The sequence below is a fragment of the Lepisosteus oculatus genome, chromosome 17 (assembly GCF_040954835.1).
Source record: "Lepisosteus oculatus isolate fLepOcu1 chromosome 17, fLepOcu1.hap2, whole genome shotgun sequence".
In the NCBI taxonomy this organism is placed as follows: domain Eukaryota; kingdom Metazoa; phylum Chordata; class Actinopteri; order Semionotiformes; family Lepisosteidae; genus Lepisosteus; species Lepisosteus oculatus.
Window position 1 is genome coordinate 8772413 of NC_090712.1, and position 22649 is coordinate 8795061.

The 22649-nt window shown below is 34.9% G+C and overlaps 1 long non-coding RNA gene across 1 annotated transcript in view; it reads left to right on the forward strand.

Moving 5' to 3' along the window:
- LOC107079394 (uncharacterized) overlaps positions 1–22023 on the forward strand; it is a 145730-nt gene extending 123707 nt beyond the window's left edge. Inside the window, exon 5 of the long non-coding RNA XR_011182286.1 lies at positions 21822–22023. This is a non-coding gene — a long non-coding RNA (uncharacterized lncRNA). The remainder of the gene's footprint in view (positions 1–21821) is intronic.
- The last annotated feature ends 626 nt before the right edge of the window (positions 22024–22649 follow it).

The following is a 22649-nucleotide window of genomic DNA, read 5'->3' on the forward strand; positions in this document are numbered from 1 at the left end:
AAATTCATGGATGTTAGCTAGGAACAATAACATACTCTTTCCTCTGTTTCAATGAAATGTGGTTCTTTACAAAATCTACTTTTTGCTGAAGAAATTTGATATACACTGAAGCAACTGGACTGTTCACAACAGCTTTTTCATATTTAGCTTACATATTAGTATTTTATGTTTATTGTGATTATATCAGCTGTTTACCATGTACATCTTATTATGCAGTCCACCTCTGCCTTAACTTACTTAACTGATGGCTAATGCTATTGAACTTGTTGAATGTGGATAGTGTATTTTTCTGAACTATGGTGATAACGTTACGTTTCTAATGGACTGACTTATTAATAATGAAGGGATATTGTAGATTTTAAATGATTGCTCTTAAAAGGGGTAAAAACATCTGAAGAATTGAAATAAGTGAATAAAAAGAATGTATTTTTGAACAGAACTAGTACACTGGAAAATCCGATATCCTTTTAAATACAACAGTAGTATTTTGTATAGTTCTGTATATAGTTTTTTTTTCACACAATAAACATTTTTGAATGTAATAAGCTGAATTGAAGTAGTAACGTGTGTTTGAAGTACAGTACGTTGACCCTGCGTTAAAGAAAACACAAACTGTACAGGTGCTGTGGTACCTGAAGTGTTTGTGATCCTGACTTTATAATGCCATAATCCATATAACTCATATTGTATTTCCATGGCAACTTTCTAGCTGCCAGTTACAGACAGTGACTAATATACAGTACCTGCCTGTGGCTGTGATAATGTCTGCTGACCCCCCAGAGCCCAGAACTCGTTAATAAGAGCAGAGAATTATGAGACATGAAAAAGTACCCACTATAAATAATACAGCCTCTCACCTCTTACCACCATACTCGTGGTTATGTGATTATTAGTGTAAACATGTGAAATTGGATCTTGTGCGGGTGCATATGTTCTTGTGAACTTGATCAAATTGATAAAGTGTGAAGCGAAAACTACTATAATATTGTATGCTATATAACGCCAAGACAGAGCAGACACAGAAATGCATGGTGTTTTATTTCTTATAAATTTGCACTTCAAAGCATATTTTCCTCTGCTGTTCTTTGTTTCCATCTTTTACATTGTATTAAGTGTGTTTACAAAAAGCACACGAAGCTATAAAAAGGCATTTGGAGAAATGTAATCCCTAGTTTCTTTTGGATGGTGGAACAGAGCTGATGTGAATATACCACAGGGTTCATGTAGTGTGTCACAAGGTGAAGCCTGTTCAGTGGTGATTTACAAGCAGCATGTGCCAGTGTTACTGTAATTTATAGAACACAGATGGCCAGGAGTACCCCTGTTGCCTTGTGGCTGAATCAGAAACTAAGCTCTGCCTGTCATCTGCTGTGGGTACCTACGTTTTATTTTAAAAAAAGAATGCACCAACAGGAAATGGTGCTCTGATCTGAGGATGTCCAGGAATGAAACTTGAATTGCTGAAAAAAAAAAACTTTTTGTCATGACCAAAAGCTGACGGCTGAAAAAAAAATGCAGCCTGATTACATAATTGTATATTTATAAAATATTGCCTTTGTTATAAAGTTTTGACTTTCCAAAAGACGGATGAAAAAGTTGGTTCATATTGCTTGTAGGTTATTTCCTTCTTTCTAGAGATGGTGGCTGTTGATAATTGTTCACACCTGCTCTCCATCATGTTGTTCTGCACAGAAATAAATTTGTATTTTGAGCCTGTTAGGAGAAAGGCAGAATTACAAAATTTAAATTTTAATTCGCAGTAAATTCAATTTTTTTAAGGTCTTGTCAGGAAATGTGGTGAATTTCTTTAGTTTTTGGAGTTGAGGCTGAATTCATAGATTTGGCAAAGAGTCTGTTTTTTAATATTTTAATGCCAAAAATTTGCAAAACAGTTGTTTTCATCAGATATTGATTTCAACAATATTTATGTGATATAAAAAAAGCAAATAAAAGGAGGTGGTTATTTATTGTTTCTGAACCTTTTAAAATCTGAGCCTGGAAATACACTAAATATGTTGAAAAGAGCGTATCATCTTTCTTTGAAACCTACATCTTTTACTGTACCAATAACTCTTGTAAAGAGTTGCAGTATAAAATGAAGATAGCACATAAAACCCTGTAGGATTTGAGATCTGCCTAAAGTAAAAAAACATGTACTGTCACCACACAGCCAAAGGTGATAAATTAATTTTCTCTGTTAGCAAATTAGACCAGTCATACAGTTTAAAAGAGAGCGAGAGACAGTGAGAGAGAGAATGTGCTTGAAAGAATCTTAAAGGTGAATGGAAAATACTGACAGATTTTTAAAACTCAGGTGGCACTTTAGTGTACACAGTTAATTAAGATTTTAATTACACAGCTTCTTGTGACTCCTTGATATATCATAAACCATATACCACAGGGTGGCAAAGTTGAGTTTAACTTCAGCTGCAGGTGTAAAGCACAGTGAGCAACATAAATCACATTCTAAATCTTGCTCTCAGTTTGATAGAGCCCTTTCATTCTGTTTCTTCCTTGTTAAGGTTCATCCTAATTTCTAGTGCTCACATTGCTTTATCAGCTAATACAGTATATTCCACTCAGATGCCTTTAACTTCAGATGAAGTTGAAGTGGAAATTCAGCAATCATTTTCTTTTCTTCATTCATTTTCTTGTAGCTTAGCTACGTAGTTCATGTGTGGATTCGTTTTGTTATGGCATTTATACTATTTAAAATATCTTTAAATATTGTTTCACTGAAATACAAAAACTGCTGCAATGCTGCATTATAATGCAAGACCTCAGATATTCAGTTTTTCATCAAGGTTGGTGATAGTTTTACCTAGAAGCATTATTTTAAAAAAGCAACTTAAGGCTTGAGGGCTATTAAGTTAAAATTACAAACAGTTTCCACTAGGTCTTTACTACAGAGCATGTGAATGCAGTAGGTTTATCTCATTTGTGTCACTCTTACACTGTTTTTTCTTAAAATCTGAGAAACCCAGCAGGTAGCTATCATGTAATTCATAGAGAATGGTTAACATTGTAATGTTCTGCCCTTTTTTAAATGATAATAATGAGTCCCAAACTTTAATTCCTGGAAAACATCAAGCCTGCTCTGTCTTTTGATCTTGTGCTTGGCTAATATCCACAGAGGCTCTAATGAGCTAATTGGAATTATGTCGTGGCCCTGCTGTTTTCATTTGAAACACGATACAGCATATTTGAAAAACACAGTTCACATTTAAGCACCACCTACCTTGAAGAGAAAGATAATTGCAAGATACACTTCTTAAACCCATGTGCACACACATTTGTTCATCTTGTTGAGACCCTGTTGGAACACTTTGAAACTTAGAGTTTTTAGTCTTAGTGTCCAAAAACCTTGACTTTAAATCTTTTCTTTCTTAGGCATTTGGATCTTTTCAGCGGTTTGACTTGGCTCAGTATTTTAATACCTCATTAGGATTATGTAAATATTTTCTGTATGTGATTAAATTCTTTAGAGTATTCAAGTTTAAAAAAGACTAGCTTTTAACTCATGGATTAAAAAACATGCAGTAGTAAAAAAAAAAGCGGAGGAGAAATTACCATCTCTGAACTCTTAATCCTATTTAAAAAATGTATACAATGTCATTAGTAGTAACAAGGATTGAATTTTGGTTGTAAATACAAATGTATTATGCAATGTATGTGGCACCCAGACTCTATTTTAGTTTGTCTGGGTCATGTGTTTGAAAGGGTATTTTGTAACATGGTGATATACTACCGTGATATTGACTTTCCCGACTTTTATGAATATGCTTCATGTCAGATGCCTGTACTGTGGGGGTTTCACAATGTAAAATAAGATTTTTTTCATCCTCTGTTTAACCAGCCAAATTACTCAGTTGATTCTCATTCACACTTATGACCTGGAGAGAACCCCTTTGTACAACAGTGCATTTCATAGACTGATTTTGATTTAAGTCGAGGGTCCTTCTTCTGTATACAGAAGCAGCATCCCAACTCGTCTTACCACAATTCCAGACTGGTCTTGTGCCCATAGATCTAACCACTACTCAGTGCTCCTGTGCTCAGGATTTTTTGTTAACCTTTCAAAATGAATATTGTAATAATAATATTATTATTATAATATATAACTAATTATTTTCAGACAAGATCAAACCAGTCCTAGTCTGATTTTTCTTCTTTATGTTCTTGTAATGTGTTTCACAGACTTTTGTGCATTCTATTTTTTTCGAAGATTAAAAAAGTGTCACTTTGCATCAGCATGAGGTTTTACTGATCAAATTAATAAACTGTTTTACAAAGTTATTTTCCTAAAATCCTTTCCCTAAAAATAAACCCACCACAAGTGTGTTTTTAAGGTTCATGAATGCTTATTATTTATTTATATTTTTAATGTATGCATTTATTCATTAAGCATTATATGGTTATTACATTTTAAAAGCAAAATGAACAGTGAATCAAATGTTTTCTAGAAATCTTAAAATGCAAGGCAGATTTTAAAATGTTTTTAACACCCTACTACCTTTGACATATTGGTTAAATAGAATAGAAAATGTCACTAGTTGCATCTGCCTTGGTTATAAAGTAATCCCGAGACTTCAAATCCCAGGTCATTTTCAGAAGCCGCAGATAAATTGTTTAATCTGAACAAAATACGACATAAAAGCATTTGAACTAAGCAAACTGATACACTGTATATTCTTTATTTTCTATAGATAATGTATCTCGTTGTGTACAGCATGTATAGTGCTGTAAAGAGATGACTCAATTTATCTAAAATTATATGTCACTTGAGACTCTAGTCATTCTTTTTGTTTATTACAGAGCACTTAGAGCATCAGTAATGGTTTCAGTGTCTTGCAAGTGTCTTAACTTTCTTTCGCTCTCTCCGTTTTGGGGCGCTGTGCCTCCTGCTGTGTTCTCTGGGAGTGATGGCAGTGAGGTATCTGCAGAGCAGGCTGTGTTTGTTCATCTCTGCAGTGCGCGGAGTCTGTATCACAGGCCTGCTTGCAGATTTATGGGCTGGGGCAGTGCTGTGTGTATTTACAGTCTCCTGACCTGAGAGGACAGAGCCGAAGAATTGGAGGAGGAAACCAGGGCCTACTCCACAAACAGAGACAGGGAGGAGGGGAGAAACAGGAGGTGAAACAGCACACACACTGACATTCTTCAATGTTTCCACAGCACAGAGGCACACTACAGATTGCTGGAACAAAAAGGCTAAAGATGCTTTTTGCTTAAGAGTCATAAAAAGTCATTTTAATGGTTTATTATTATTTGTATTAGCAGTACTGGCAAAACTTAGGGTGATGGCCTGGAGTGGACTCATGTATGCAGCACGCCATTTATGATATTTAAAATTTAAAAGAAAGCTAAAGGGTTGAGAGACATTTTTGATCGAGATGCAGACTCAAGAAAATAAATAATACACTCAGAAAAAGTAATGTTACCGGACTGTGAAAATAAAAAGGCAATTCCTGTGAACAAAATGTAAATGTCCATTCTCTCTGAAAGTGAATAATCTAAACATACACGTGCATTTACAAATCCATTGCGCAAAGTAGACTGATTTAATGGATCTAACTTGCCCTTAAACTCTACTTTTCTCCCACTGTTCATTTTATTGCAGAGGGTCAATCTGTCCCTCATTTATTACTGTTAAACACTATAAAATATGGTGAAATTAAGTCTGCACAGAAGATGGCTTACAATTATAAGGGTAGTGGTATTGACACCCACACTGTACGCATGAGTAATACAGAACCTCATGGTGTTCCGTAAGGGGATAATGGTAGACGAGCATTAAATAAAACAACAGACTTGTATTTATTTATGTTGCCCCAGGGCAGCCATGACTGGTGTGTGTGAATGAACACCCCAACTTCAAATTGTCATTACCATTTAAACTGGAACAAATTATGCATGTCCTGGGCTGAATATGTATTAATATTGCTCTTGATTTTCTTTTTTCTTTTTTTAGTTTTCGAATTATAACTGCAGGGCTGTGATTTGCACATCTGAAAACTTTCTCGCTGACAATAGAACTTGCAATATCCTAACCTTTACCGTATGAATCACAGAACGTTTGCATTATTATTTTTGTGTCCTGCTTCACACGAGGCAACATGTTATGAGAACAGCTTTTAGCTGTAGACATAAAGTTGCAATACTGGGGCAGGAATACTATTGAAGAGAATGCATTGAGACGAACTGCAGTGTTTTATGAGCCATAAAAATTTTATTCATCTCCGCACTGAAACAGGTTTTGGCCATGGTTTGACATGCCTTAAACAAACAGAAATAATTCCAGCTCTTCAACCAAACTGTGCATTTATCTTTGCCATGAGATTTAATGGACTGTTTATTGTTTGATGCATAGTTTTGTGTTCGTAACCTTTATACTTAAGTTTTTTTTTTTGTTTGTGTGTTAATTGCAAGGTTATGGAGGGTGGGTGGGTCTGTCTCAGATTTTCCTCTCTCTCTGTCTTTCACATACCGTACTGGAAGCTGAAAAAAGTTCGTGGCCCAGCTCTCCTTCGACAATCAATGCTGCCATTGGCAGATAAGTATCCAGTTTGGGAGTGTAGTTTGCCTTTTGTTTTACTGATGACCTTCAGATCAACTTTAACCCCTGACCCCTGGAGGTATCTATCATGACAGGAGTCTGTTTAACACAAAATGGTGCCCATTTCCAAGTGAGAGACACACAGAGGATTCCTTTTTTATGAAGAAATTGTTTTTTTCTTTTCTTTTCAAGCTCTATTCTCAGTCACCACAGGTGTGGCTCTTCACAGCAGCATGGTTATGAGATATATTGTAAGGGGAAGCCTTAATGAGCTGAAGCCATCCTCAGCTGGAGACAAATATATGCAAATGAGATGCACAACCAAAGGATCCCGAACAGAGAAATGGGAGCAATTCCAGTCGCCTTCCGTGCCTATAGCTGGAAGATGAACAGCTTTGATAAAATGGTAACAAAAGCACCTTTTTATCCTTGAGTTTGGTTAATGTGGTAACCAGCCATTGTCATTTTACACCCATTGAAAACTTCAAAGTACTAAAATGGTAGGTCAGAAATCTGTGGGAAATTTTTAGAGGAGTAATATATTTAAAAGTAGGTAACATGCTATGCTGGAAGCCCTGTGACAACTATCGTGTTCCTATTTTAATCTGTGGGATACGTGTTTTCACATGACAAGGTAATGACATTCCTTTGTTTTCAAGACTGTAAACAGGATTGCAGTAAAAGCATTTAAAAATGCTTATTACATAAGAACGGCTTCCTCCTCACTGAAGAAAGCCAGTTAGAATAATTTGTTTTTAGGATTTTTTATTCTCTGAAAGGTAATGCAATAATATGTTAAGTTTAATATACTGTAAATACAACATGGCATACGTTTAATATAAGTACAGCATTTCTGATGAATATTTGTGTGTTTTTAAACTGGTAATAATGTAGCAATGATATATTTATCAATTTAACCAAAATAAGAGAGGTTAACCAATAGAAATGTTCATGGAAATTTTACAACTGGAAATCAAAGAATCTTTAAATGCATTTCCCTGCTCTTACATTGATTATTACAGTACCACAAATTTGAATACTTGCGAAAGTACTTTTGAAAGAGTAAAAAAAAAATACAATTTATTTTTAATGTTATATGTACTCTAGGTTTTCTCTGAGGAAGATTCTCTATTGCAGTTTTGATTTGTGAAATGTACTGTACTGACCAAGACAGAGTATACAAATTAAATAATTGGAGAATCAGATCAATAGTAATTTACCTGTGTTGTCTGGTGTATACTAGTATTTTTGTTTTACCTGTAGCAATATAATCACTAATTGTTTAGAACCCCAGGATTTAGATTCAACTGCTATTCTAATAAAGGCCAAATAGCATTTCAGGCCCACAACAATGAAATTACATCTGAGGATTAAGATGGCAATCAGCTTTTTCTCCAGGTCCTTCTGATTCATTATTTCCCATTACATTCTGTACCCAAAGTGTACATCAGATAGCTTGTGGTGCATTTTCTCATATCTTTATTACATAGGACATGGAACCAGGAGAAGGCAACGTTTTGGAGAAGAGCTGTGCTGAATGTGTTTGCTCTCAGAAATACCATTTTCTTTATCTTTCCCATTTAATTTCACTGCAGCTATGATGCTGGATAGCATCATACTGACCTGTAGTTTTATTTGATGTGGCACAGCTTAATGAACTCTTCTGATTGGGAAATGTACAGCATTTTCTTTTATTTGTTGCTAAGGGTGACATGGAATACATTAAATCAAGATTTTCTTACCCATAAAAAAACGTTTCATTTTAAGGGTTTTCTGCTTTAATTTGTATCATATTTTGTTTTTGTCATTTCAATTTTAATTTTTTAATTTAAAAGTTATTTTTTTAACGTTTTCTTGAATTTAATTTGATGAAAAGTTTTTGCCACAAACTAAAGACAATTTATATTTACTTCTGTAGAGCTTCACAAATATATTTATGATTTAAAAGGTCATTAAAATTGTTTTCAATATTTAAATAATATGAAGCAAAATAGACTTTAATGTTTAGATATTTATTTGATCATGCCTGCAAAGTATTTTGTACAACTCTTTAAAATTTGGCACAAGATAAAATAGAATTATATATTATTTCAGTTTCTTAGATATTTTTAATTATTGCTGTGTACTGTAAGCTAAAGTTCAAGCCATTTATCATTCATATTTTTTTCATACTACATTTCACGTTTAATTAAATATTTAACCACAGGTGGCAATTTAATTTTTTAAATTATATGATATCTAAATGTGTGCACAATTGAAAATATCCCTTCTGAGGACAAAACCTAGCTATACTTAATCAGTAGTGGCCAATATTGGTTCTCTTAATTGCTTAAACAGCCTAACAAAATGACTTTCCAAATTTGTCTTCATGTCAGGATCACAAAGATCTAGACAGCAGAAAATTAGGGGCAAAAAATCACAAAACAAATGACCGTAAGTCCTTAAAAACTAAAAGTTTAGGCATTTTACACCATTTTTGCTGGTGATCAAGTTCTTCTATATTTTTTTCTTTGTTGTCCCTGTAAGCAGACCATGGCTGAGCTTTGCTATTATACATTGTTATCAGCCCAGTCTAATTTGACTGTTGACAAAGTGTGTGTGGCACAGAGCGAAGGCAGTTAGAAGCCTGCTGGATTGTAATCACAGAGCTGCTTAGCTGTGCAACACTGCATCATGAGCAGATCTGAATCAACGCTGCCTTTGGGGGCACAAAAAAGTCCATTAATTTTTAGTGAGAAAATTAGAGTGGCACTTGATGAAGTAGACTTTGACATGCGTTAATTGCTCCACAGCTCTTCTAATTAGCGATTTTCAAATTCTTTTACTGCTATAGGGCTGATGGTGTGTTGTCTCTTTCTGGTTGCAGAGCAAAACTGGTAACTCTGTTGATGTGTTCAGTTCAGCGGTATGCGATTTATAAGGCTATTATCTAATAGTGGTGATATAGACAGTTGATTTGCAGGATACTGTGTAATCCTAAATTGTAAATTTGAAAGTGTAGTTATAATGCATTTTTGGTTCTCAGCTGATGTATACTGAGACAACAAGTTTTCTTAAATACTGTATCTTTAGAACTAAGATTTTTTTTTTAAATGCACAACATCTCAAATAAAACTTTTATTTTCATGTCTCAAAACTGCATTATCAAATGGCCAGTTTTTCATGACTTTATTATGTTTATCAGTAGGTAAAATGGAGAGCATCACAGTAAAGTTTAATTCATTTGGATAAAAAGAAATTTGGGTTCCACCCAAATGAATCATACCCCTTCAATAAAACGGAACCATGAAATTGTGATATGTACAGTAGTTTAGAAACAACTACATTTTAAAAAAAATGTGATTTTAGAATTTACCTGGATTAAATCAACATAAAAACCTTACATTTTTTGTATCATTGTACCAGCTGCTTATTTACTTCAAACGATTATAGCTTTTAATAATTTTTGGACATTGCCTTTTTAATAAATATATGTAATTGTATTGTCTAGTTCCTAGCTTACCTTTGTTATTTCAGTTTTTTCTTTCTTTTGTTTTAGTTCCTCATTTTCCTATGACAATAATACAAATGTTGGCCCGTTCTCCGTTAAATTACTTGTTACCTGCTGGTATTTATTTATATGGCATGGAATTATAAAGCTTTGTTATTGCTGTGCCTTGGGCGAATTGTTTATGACACCAGTAATAGGAGTAATTGTTATTGTTGAAATTACCTGTCAGCTACCCCTAGCAGTGGCCCTTGTCCCACTGACAAATAGTGACAGGAGAGAGGGATCTTGTGCGCGTCCTTCTGATGACTTCTCCTCTGATAATAAGGAGCTCTGGGCCCCTGATAATTCGCCTGTCAATGCTGACTGCAGCTTCCAGAGAGTTGGCCAAATTGTTGTCATTCATTTTGACAAAGACAGCAAAATGCTTGTTGTAGAAAGAGGATTATCAAAATAAATTAATTCATTTTTGCGCATCTTTGGGTAGATGACCCAGAAATGGTAAAAACCCTATAAATTATACTGTCTAGTAATATTAAAATCCTAGATGTATTTGTAAATTTGCGCGTACAACATCGATCTATGTCTGTCTGTCAGCTGTCTACCAGTCTGTCCATGAAAATAAAAAGTTACACAGGGACATTCTTCAAGACTCATCGCGCAGTTCGGAATACATTTCAATCAAATGTATTATTTGATAGTTGATGAAATATTTTGCCATCCCTGAGGGGCTTTTTTTTTTACATTCTTTATTTTGTAAATTCTTTATTTACTTCCAATGACAGTTTGGAGACAAAACCGTCAAGAAAAAATCCAAACTGGCAACTTTTTTTTTTCCCTAACATTTTGTAAAATAGCTGTCACTGTCACCATAGGCCGTTGCCTTTCTAAATTAGTGCGAGAACCGTGGACGGTCTGTCTGGAAAATCTTTATGGATTATGGTAGCATTTCTGCATCGTGTCAGTGGAGCTTAAAAAAAGATGCTTCTATCACATCTCTTAGTTTAGAAATGTATTTCCCTAAAAAGAAGGTTCGTGTAATACAGTGGGTATTTTAAATTATTTCCCAGAATCATAAATTGACAAAACATTATTCAAAATAGGAGCCTTGAGAAATTGGTGCCAAGGGGGGCATACCATTAATTAAAACAAAGGAGTTCAGTATCATATCAGTCTCATAGACGAAAATAATTTACTTGCTGCCTTTCAATTATCTCACCTGTCTCCTTGTCCTTCTTTATATGTATATGAATATATATACAATACATTACATATTTATGTACGTTTTATTTTTATGTGCTTTTAATGTATAAATGTTAAATGTCTGGTTTTTAAAAGCTCTTTTTGTCTTTCTTTCCCTTTATTAATATCAACAAGAAACACAGTTATTTTAGTTTTGAAGTTGAGAAGAAACTGTTGTAAACAAATGTCCCTTAATGTCAAAATTGATGTTGTCTCTCTTTGTATCTACTGAATGGCTTCAGCTTTCTAAGTTAAATACAGAACAGCTCATCATTCTAAATAAATTGCCTATGTGAGTCTATGTGCAAAATGTGGTTTCTTCCATTAGATATTATACTTTATTGCATTCATTTTTTATTTAAATGATGTCATTAACAGTGCATGAGTTTATCAAGAATACAGATATTGCGTTATAAAACTGTATCATTAATTATACTCTCCAGATGTAGCTTATATAGCAAAGTCAATTAAACGGTTTTAATATAACTTGGACATACACAGACTGATGGACTTTACGAACAAGGGCCCAGTTTGAGTAGGTTACCAGCTTAATGAAACCAATGATTTATAATCCCAGACTGAAGTCTGATTATATTGTTTTCATTGAGTTATTTACAGCAATCAGGAGTCTCAAGCAATCAGTAAATAAAGATGCCTTCAGTAATATTTTGGTCACTTCATTTAAAAGGTCTGTTGTAGATTTTTTTGTTGTTATAAAATAATTAAGAAAAATATCAACACTGATTAATGTAAACTGTGTGAGGTTCTGATCAAACCACAGAAAATTAATGCTGATATTTTCATAGTGAACCATAACTCCTTTGAATCTTACAGGGTAGTGTTGAGGAGCATGTGTAAAAAGTAATTAGTTTTAACTGTTTGTTGTTTTTTTTCCCCCCAAATGCTCAGGAACAGAAAGTGAAAAGGTAACTAAATCACGAGATTAAAATAAAATGTTAATAGAATTATTATGTGCATATAGTCAGCTAGGTAATTTTATTGAGAAAATATATTGTACGGTTTTATGGGATTTTTAATTTTATTACACTGCAGTCCATAGAACAGACATTTTAGAAACTCTCTCCGTGAATCTTAGAGTGATGTCTGAGGACATATGTTCCTTATTTATTACAGTATTTTTACAGTTAGGCACACAAAGAAAAACGCTAGCTGAGTAGGGTAGTTTCATCTTATGAGTTTAACAGCAATGACTGGGTCTCCTTAGGGTCATTCAAAGGAGAATTGTGAACATGTGATCCTCTGTTTCAACCTGTTCAATCCTGCTTCACACTTCTAATTTATAGTTCAGTGTTGTTTTTTAAAACTAGTTAGACATGATTTGCTACAGTAATATACATCACCTCATTTTTAAAATTCATTTTAGTAGTTGCTATGTATTACTGCATCAAATAAATAGTATGTAACTACCATGAAATTACTTAAAATTATAATATTAGAAGACGGGGAGAGGTATTAATAAATTGACTTTTAAGATGATCTCAGCACAAATATATCTGCATAGTTCTGTAATAAAAGGATGGGCTACAACTGTTGGTGCCAAAAGAAACTCATGTCTTGGCACTAGTAAGGAAATGGTGAGACAAAACAATGTTGTTTTTTCAGGAGCTGTCTCTCATTAAACAGCTATAACTGTTTGACTGACGTTTGTGTGCTCTATCAAATATGTTGTTAAAGCTAGCTTAATTAATATTGACTGGTGGTTCAAATACAGCAGCATATTCATGCGCATGGGCTTGGTTTTAGGTTTCATTCAGCAGGGAGTGATAACACCGATACATTTTCACTGTGTCACTAGCATGTGTCCGTGCAAACACGGACATCGAACTGCTCGTGTACCTTTCACATAGACGTACATCCTCAGAATTCAATTCTTTTTAAAACGATTCAGCACTAGATTCATTCAAAATCCCTTTGTGTAAGTATTACACAAATAATACTATTTAGAGAATATAGAGAATGGCACCTACCTGCGTGGTATGTAGAACAAACTGTGTTTGTAGGGTGTGCAATTATTTCTTACAGACTTGGCATGCTACTGACTGTTCTAATGTCACACTGCCTTAGTGGGAAACTGGGCCAATTGCAACCTTTTATTCAGCCCTTAAATATAATAGAAAAAAGATCATTGCCATCATTTAGCTGGGAAAAGAGTGAAATGTGTTTTGGCAACACTTCTTCCAAGCAGGTGCCAGCAGAGTGGGTAATAAACAGGACTGTGCAGAACAAGCTGGCCTTTTTCTTTATCAAATGATTTCTTTTGGCGCTGTCTTCCGTGGCTCTGCACACTAGTGACACCGGCACAGTCTGTGCAGAGGATCTGTCCAGTTCTGCATTGTTGCCTTTCTATTAATGTTTTTATCTCGTTAACTGGACGTTCCTTCTTTCCTCGCTTTTCCTTTTTTTGGAGTTTTGTCCATCACTTAACTATCTTCCCCTTTATTGTGACCTGCTCTTTTTTTGGATCAGATGCAAGCAGGTTGAGATTTAATAAGAACCAGATGGACACAGTGCAGAAATTGTCCAAACTGGTATGAGAACGTGGGGAGCTGTCAGGCCTGGAGAGAGACTGGAATTTTTCAGTAATAAAAATGGGATTTATCACCACTCTACCACAGTCACTGCCATCAAACCTATACATTGATTAAAGTCCTATACTGATTCAGAGGTCCAGTACAGGATATTTTCAAAGACTGATGATTGGTATTTCTTGAAAAGGCTAAAATGGGCCATAGTAAAGGTGAAGCATTAAGTTAAAGTCTTAATATTCCCTACTGAGGCAAATGAACCTGCTAAAATAGCCGCTTTCTACAATAGCTGTGTAATTGAAACCAGAAAGTGGAGGATTTGATAAATTGCTTGACCCTGAAGGAATGTTAAGGTCATAAATTTTCATTGCATTTTTGTGTGTGTGTTTTTATTTTTTATGTAATGAGTATACACAATTTTGTTTGGTGCTGCACAAATCCATCCAACGTGCAGATAAGGCACACAGTGCCTTCTCAGTTTGAGATCTGAAGGACAATAAATCTTCAGCACCACATGTAGTTCCTTGCACGTACATGCTGGTTTATATTAAAGGAGTAAACCTGAAAAATTCACTTTAAGCACAGCATGAGGATCACATACAGAAACGAAAATATTGACTTTCTGATAATTTTTTATGTGGGTATTCATAAATAATAAAGGATACCAAAGTCATACTGCCCGTTAAAACAAAAAAAATGTAATTAGAATTTTGGAAACCAAAAGCTTTCTAGCTGGTATTATGTATACATGACTTTGTAATACAGTAAGGTTGTTTCCTTTGCAAAGAGACGATAAGTAGCATTCTATTGCATGTAATCTTTGGTGCATTATGTTATTGAATATATATGTGTGATGTTTTCTGTTTAATAGGAACACTTATGCATGTAACCTTCAACATATTAGACACAATGTGTATATCACCAATGCTGAAATGTAAAAAATGAGCTCAGCAAAGCATATTGAAAGGTCATAACAAAGTACACAGAGTGAATCCACAGATTTATGGCCCAAACTGCAGCTAGAATGAGTGGCCTGTACATTTTCAGAATTCTAATTGCTTTTTGCAGCTTTTCAATCATAGTCCACTTTTTTTGTTGAGCGGGCACCATAAGCACAAATATGTTTTTTTCGTTTTGTAAAGCATAAAACAAGCAATTTGAAAAGCCCTCTTTGATTGCATTTGTTTACAACTTTGCTTCATATAGTTTTTTTGGTTTTTAATTATGGCACAGCCTTTGATCTACGTTAGGAATTGAAGTTTAATTGTTAAAAGACCTAAGCTGACCATATTAATCTGTCAGTAAATTTATATAGTAAAGCTTCTCACGTGTTGACAGTTTTTACCTGTGTGCTGGTGGAGAAACTGCCCCGGGATAAAATGAGCTCTATCTTGGACAGAAGCATAAATATTTCCCTTTCTATTTTCCGAAATAGCTTTTAATTTAACAAGTTTTATGACTCTAATATTAAGTACATATGTTTTACAAGACACTGTGTCCTTTGAGTCACCCCGATTTTGCTGTACCTCGGAAAAAAAAAAAGTTAAAGCACATTTGGGCTAATTTCCCCAAGCAGCCCCCTCTGCGGCCCCTCACACTCGATCACCAGTCCTTTCAGGACAGAACAGGCGAGTGCAGTTCTGGGCCGCTCTGAAACAGCTGAGCTGTTCCCAATGTGGAACCCTGGCTCGCCTCTACATTCCCAGGGTAGAAATGGGCCATACATTAACGTACATTAATGTGTTATTTTACCTCTGTGATTTAAAGTTACACTCTCACGTGTGGTGCTACAAAATCAAGCAATATTGAACTAATTGTTTCAGTGATCAATCAAGAAATGTTGGCCTTTTGACATATAAATGCATAGGTATGTGTGGATATTCTCACGATATGTACATACCGTATATATACACATTATATATGCAGTCTTTTCTTTTAAAATTGTCACTCAATTTTCAACTATTGGGCTTGGAAGACAGCACAATATTCAGTGATTGTGATATGCTGAGCTCTAGCTGCTGAAAAGAGTAGCTTATATTAACATTTCCAAATTTAAATAATAATACAAGATTAATAGAAATATCAGGGCTTGAATGTTTTGTTGTACATGGCATTTCATAATATGATAAGCAACAGCTGCTAAGGTTTAAATAAGATGTACTTTTTCTTGTTAGTTTTATCTTATTTTGGTATGAATCATAAGTGAACCTTGACATATTTATAAAATTAGGTTACACACCCACACTATAACGTGGCAAGTTTTTTTTGTTTTAAATTAAACTGCATGGTATAATTTTATTTTAAGGATCACATCTGTATAGTTCTGCAAAACATTTGGTGCTATAGAGATTTTCAGGTATCATAAATGACCATAAATTCCTAACATTGTGTATTAGAAATCCATGTACATAAATATGGATTTTTTTAGTTCTTGTAGCTGGTGTGTACCTTTTTATGAGCTTACGTTTAACATTCAGCAAAACAACTAAATATTCAGTAGGGGCGGAAACCAAATTGGCAGACTGTGACTAATATGTTGTTTTCTGAGGTAGTAATCAACTCCAATTATTTAAGTTGCATTTTGTATAACATTCCTTAATAGCTTTTTCTTGTAATAATGTGGTTTAACCTACCGACGTGCTGGTCATACCCAGGAGTTTGAACACAGCCTTAACTCTGTGGGCTTTTATTCCTGTGGCATAGGATTTACAAACAAAATGAAAAGGGGGGAGGGGGGCACATGAGTTTAGCTAGTCAGTGCAAGCTCGTGGTCTCTCCCCAAGGGACAAATTGATGTCAAGTTCTGCTGTCTGTCAGGATTAAGTGTCTGTTTGCTTTCTGCTCACATGTGGTTTGAGGACAAAACAGCTCAAGTCTCTTCAGTTCCTAACAAAGCATCTCAAGTTGCCGGGTAAAATTCTTTAATCTCCTGTCTTAATCTGGAAACACAAGTCACATGGTAACACCAAGGGTTTTCCCTCTTTTTTGTCCCACACGGGCTTCCATTTAAAGACATGTTTGGATTGGGGCTTTCAAAATCATTCTTCAACGGGATATTAGCAAAGAAGCAAATCCAGGTGCTTTGTTCTCAACCCAGATCACTACGAGTCATTTTTCCTCCTTAATCTACTCCTCTCTGAACTCCCTGTGGGGATCAAGCACAAAGTTTGCCACAGAAACTAATATGCAGCTCGCTGAGGGACCTGGAAGGCTAAGAGACTGGCATGATGGTCTTTTAACCAGACGACTAGATAACTGCAGCCATTAATCTCAGATGTGTAACATTTCTTAACTATTGCTCTTGGTCATAATGCCAGCAGGACACTGGCAAAAAACACCATCATTGAAGGATAACCTGTTTAAGTGTAGCCCTTGATTGAGGAATATAAACAGGAAAAGGTTAACATGGAAATTAGACATTTCTCTTGTCACAGATACCAACTGTTACAGTTTATCTTTCTTTCGTGCAAGTTAGTGCTGAATTTAGTATTTCTGTTTTCGAGGAAATCCTACTTCAGTCAAGCCCTAATTAAGGGGAGAGGGGGCGTGATTGGACAAAATGTCAACTCACAATTTGCCACAGCAGGGTAACTCACCCGGCAGAGGAGAATGACAATCCATCCATGAGGACTGGGCTGCCAGAACTCCCTATTTGTAATGAAGGATGAGTAAGGAAGCTGCTATAAAAGCGAAGGTGGAATGGAGGGAAGAATGTGAAAATGAAACGTGCAAGTGAGTAATCAAGAAGCATATTTATAGAAAGGTACAGTAGGTGGAAGTGGACAAGATTAGGGTTTGACCTCCTTCTGAACAACTCCATAAAAACCCTGATATGAAGTGTCCTAAAACATACCTTAAATCAGGTTTTGAGGTCCCTCTTAAGTTTTGTGTTCGAGGTACCTGAACCAAGAATGTTTTCAATTTTATTTTCTAAGCAGTTATATTCTTGTATTACAGTTTTAAAGTGAGCACTACACTCAGGCAAAAACCTATGCCAAGTTTAAATTATATAAATGACGAAAACTGACAGTTAAATTGTTTTGTCTTCCTGTGGCCAATACTAAACTAAAGTATAAATAAAAACATTTGAAATCGGAGCTGTGTCAATGTGCATTGACTGCAAAAGAACTGCTTTTCAAATTCCATGTTGAAAAGTAAAAAGAAACAGCACAATGTTTCAGATGTTGGGCCTTCTTCAGATGTGAGAGTCTCCTTTTTACCTTAATTAGCCTTTACTTGTTCCAAATAAAAACATCCTGATGGAGAGTAGCTAAAGTAGAATGAATAGGGAGTGTGCAATATTGGCCTGTCTATGTGAAGAAAAATCATCTGCTTTTTACATTTACTAATGGGCAATATTGTATACATTACAATACAATTAAAGTTTTCAATGTTTTGGAATATGTAGATTTTATTTTGTTTTTTAAAGAAATGAACATCAAGTCATTAGATATACAGATTAACTCCATGGTCAATCTTTTGCATTTCTTTAAGATGTATTAATTAAGATTGCTCTATTTACCCTATTCCTTGTAAGAAAAAAAGTGCTGATTATTAGTTGGTGAGAACTGCTTTGCTATGCCTCATTGTGATGTGCTGAAGGCCAGCAACAGTTAGCTCTTATATAGTTCAGCCATAAAATGGAGGATAGAAATAAACATTGATCGCTGTTTGAAAGAGGCTTAATGCCCAGCTACAATTCATCTGTAATCTAAACTGCAGCTGCAACTGAAAAGTCAAGGACTACTATTTTGTGTGTATTTTGAGGGTCAGCAATCATATATAAAGACAGGCTGTCCACTGAAATGCAGCAAGAAATGTAGAATTTGAAAACAAGGAAAAGTTAACACTGAATATAGAATTTGAACTTGATTCCAAATGCCTTTAACAATAAAAATGTTAAAACCTGAAGTAATAGTTTTAAAATTAATACTGATATATATATAGTTTTTATAGATTAAACGTCTATGCTATGTATCTGTTGTTGTTTTATACTGTAAACAAGTAGAAAAAAATAAATTTGGTTTTGCAAGGAAAGGAGGTTTCAATTGTTAAGCAGAGTCTTTAATAATCTTTTTAAGCTACCCTTCTTCACTTTTTTCATTATCAATGTTCTATATTTGTGTTTATTAAGTAAAACAATACAATCTCATGATCTAGAATACCCTCATATTCCATAATACGTTTCTTGGTTTTAAAAAAGTGACTGTTGGTCTAGAAAATTTAAAATTTATCTTACTTTTTTAGCAGAAACACAAATCAACCATATTATGTTGGAATAGTGAGCAGAGTTATTTAAAATGTACTTTTATGTGTGCTGTGGAACAGCTTGTCCGTGTAGTGATAGTCATAATAACCATTAAAGTGTATGAAAGTGACAGAATCCAAACTGGAAAAGCAAAAGCAATAATCTTCATAAAACACTCAGCTTTTTGCTTTTCAGAGATGCATGCATATATTGATATACACTGTGTATTAAATAATATGCAAGAATACTTTTTTAAAATGTATATGTATAAACTGCACCTTCTAAAAAAGTGTTCAGACTATTCTTATTTAGTGAAATGGCAAAATTATGCATATGTATTGTTTTTATCTAAAACGATTATTTAAAAACTTAATTTTAAACTTAAATGCTCAGACTGATTACTTCTAACAGTATGTTACAGTAAATGTCAATGTCAACAAAACAGAAGAGAACAAAATGAAATATGTTGTTTGCACAAGTATTCAGATCTGTGAATTCCATATTAAGTGGAAGCACCTTTGACAGCAATTACAGCCACATGTCATTTTGTATGTCTTTAGCAACATTACACAATGATGTGGTGCACTTTTTGCCAATTCTTAGCATAATTTGCTCAAAGTCTCCCAGGCTGCTTAGGAAATCACTTATGGACAGTAGTTTTCATGTCTTTCCACAGATTCTCAATAGGATTCAAGTCAGAACTTTGACGGCCGCTCAAGAATATTCTCTCTAATTCTTTTGCCACTCCATTGTAGCTTTACACTTGCTCTTTGGATCTTTGTCCTGCTCAAAGCTGAATTTTGTCCACGTTCACCAGGATTTCCAATAGTATTTGACTGTACGACAACCATTTTTCCATCTATCAGGCTTTCCAGTCCCTGCTGAAGTTAAGTGTTCCCACAGCATGATGCTGGCACCTCCGTACTTGACAGAAGAGATGTCTGGATTGGTCTTCATGTTGACCGGGAGATGTGTTTTTTGGGGTTTTTGCTAAACGTAACACTTTTGGTGTACCAAAAAGTTGCAGTTTGGTCTCATTTGAATTTGGGCACATTTTTGGAGGATCACTCAGGTGCTTTGTTGCAATATGGGGTTTGAGATGGGTTCACAGAGATGTTTTTTATTTTGAAGTCATGAGACCACAATTATCACTCAAAGACTGAGGCCACTCAACTAATTGTGGCTTTTTAAGGTCATATTATGTACCTAAATTTAGGTTTGCCACAGGAAAGGGTTTGGATACAACTATGGCTATTCCATTTTCTTTTGTAATGATTATCAATTTACTTTTTTCTTTTTGTTTTGCATTAAATATATGGAGTAGGTTGTATACTGTATATACTATAAGAAATATGAAATGCTACTTACAGTAAATGACTACAAGCTTTAGAATAACAGAATGTGAAAACTGTGTAAGGGTCTGAATATTTTTGCAAGGCCCTGTATATGTAACACAGATTTGACTTATCTGTAAGTGGATCTACATGTGGTTATCCACTGAAGTTGAAGCCATATCGTTTCAGGATCTCTCTTCTTGTGGTGGTTTAGCCCTAGTCACACGCTACGAAAGCTCATGAAACATTCATCAATGAATCAGAGAAGGAAAAAAAAAAGAAAAAAGCAAGGGCTCGGTATTTGATCTTCCCATTTAATAATTGCTTTGATGCTCTGTTTACTCCCTGATGCTCGATAAAATTTTTGTCAGTTTAATATAGAACCATGGCTCAGCCAACTGGAGACAAATGATTTATCTGCTTCTCTTCATTACAATAATTAATTACCCCTATAATTAATCCCAACATTTTTATCTGTAAAAGAATCAATTGCAAAAAAATGAGGCAGAGGGAAAGCACACCGTGGGGGCGGACAGGGCAGGGGATGTCTGTGAAAGGCAGCAGTTTTCTAAAATGTGCAACTTCTTCTAAAGAGGCACACAATTGCTTCCCATTCTCCCCCTCAACACTGCTTGGAGTGTAGACAGTTTTGAAGAATATTACAATTTTTCCATCCGATGAACATCTCATGACGCTCTGGGACACTAAACGAATACCAATTATTTCTTTCCTAATGTATGCCTTTGTTCTGACATTTTAGTTAGCATTTTTACATACATGACACCATGCAAATGTAAGTTTTTTTAATCAAAGAATGTTGTACATTTTGTACCCGAAATGAAAACGTGGACATTCAAGTTTCCCTATACATACTGTCCAGGAAGTCTGGATCATCTAGATACACAGTGCTTTTGACCATTCAAATGTATCATTTTGTCTGCATACAGATGTTTAACAAAACACAGTTGTTTAAGCGAAAAAAGTAATTGAACTTGAAGGTTTTTGTAACAGGAGAGTGCTATAGCTGGGCAATGTGCTTTTCTTCAGCTCAGCTGTTTCATGGACTTATCAGTATTTGCTATCAAGTCATGAACATGTTCTGCAGGCCTCTCTGTGTGTTTATAGAAAATATTCCAGTCCTCAATAATGCAATAACATGCATTTTAGCACTATAAAGCATTCAACTTAAGTTCAATGATTTGTTTTATTATTAATTATATGTTCAGAATTGAAGTAAATTTTGACATTAAAGTACAAATCACATTAGAGCTGGTCTAATAACACATACATTCAGGAGCATGTATCTTGCTTATTTCACCAGCTTCATGGTCATTTAAAGAAACCTAACGCTGAAGACTCAAGCAGCTGCCTGGGTTAACATTTATTAAAACTCTGTTTGTCTTTCCAGATTCAGGAGTTGCATCACAGAGCCATAAAAAGGTGGGGTGACTTTCTCAAATAAATGCCTGGACTCCTCAAAATGTGCTTCCCTTAGAATGGAACTTCTGATTTCATTTTGGGTTATGTGGTTTTATATCATTTGCACATTTCAAACAAGACAGTGAAGGGTGCTGCTCAGGTTACTCACTCATATTAGTACTTATTATTTACCTTGGAATTCTATTTAGGTCATTGACATCCCATTTAGCTCTGGTGACCCTGCTTATACAATCACTAATAAATTAAAAAGTGTTTTAGTGGATAACACTAACATTCTTGAACTTAATCCATCACAGGGGCTAACAATAGCCATGGCTCAGCTGTTCCTCTCCGTACTAAAAGCTTTTTATGTTAAATGCGCTAGGCTTGTCTGGGAAAGAGGTTTGATCAGATGGATTTGCTTTCTTTATTTCTAAGTGGGACTGGATTTATTTTTACATAAACAAATACGAAGTGCTGTAAAGGGTGGCAGCCAACAGGACAGACCTTGGATTCTTTAAAAGAGGGTTTTTTTTCAAGTTCACTTTGATGAACAATTTACTACAAAGGATTTCTTCTTTTACATTGCCAGGGATGTTAATATAGCGATAGTTTATTGTAAGATGATGATACACTTCTTCTTACTTTACAGAACTACAAATAAGAACACTGTAAAGCAATAACAGAATAAAAGCTGTAGAAACGTTGTCAGTGAAATAAAGCTGTTTCCTCCATGTGTTTGTCTGATTGCCATGCCATTCATTTGCACAACAGACTTGCTCTGTATAACTACTCTATCAGCTGTCCAGTGGCAGTC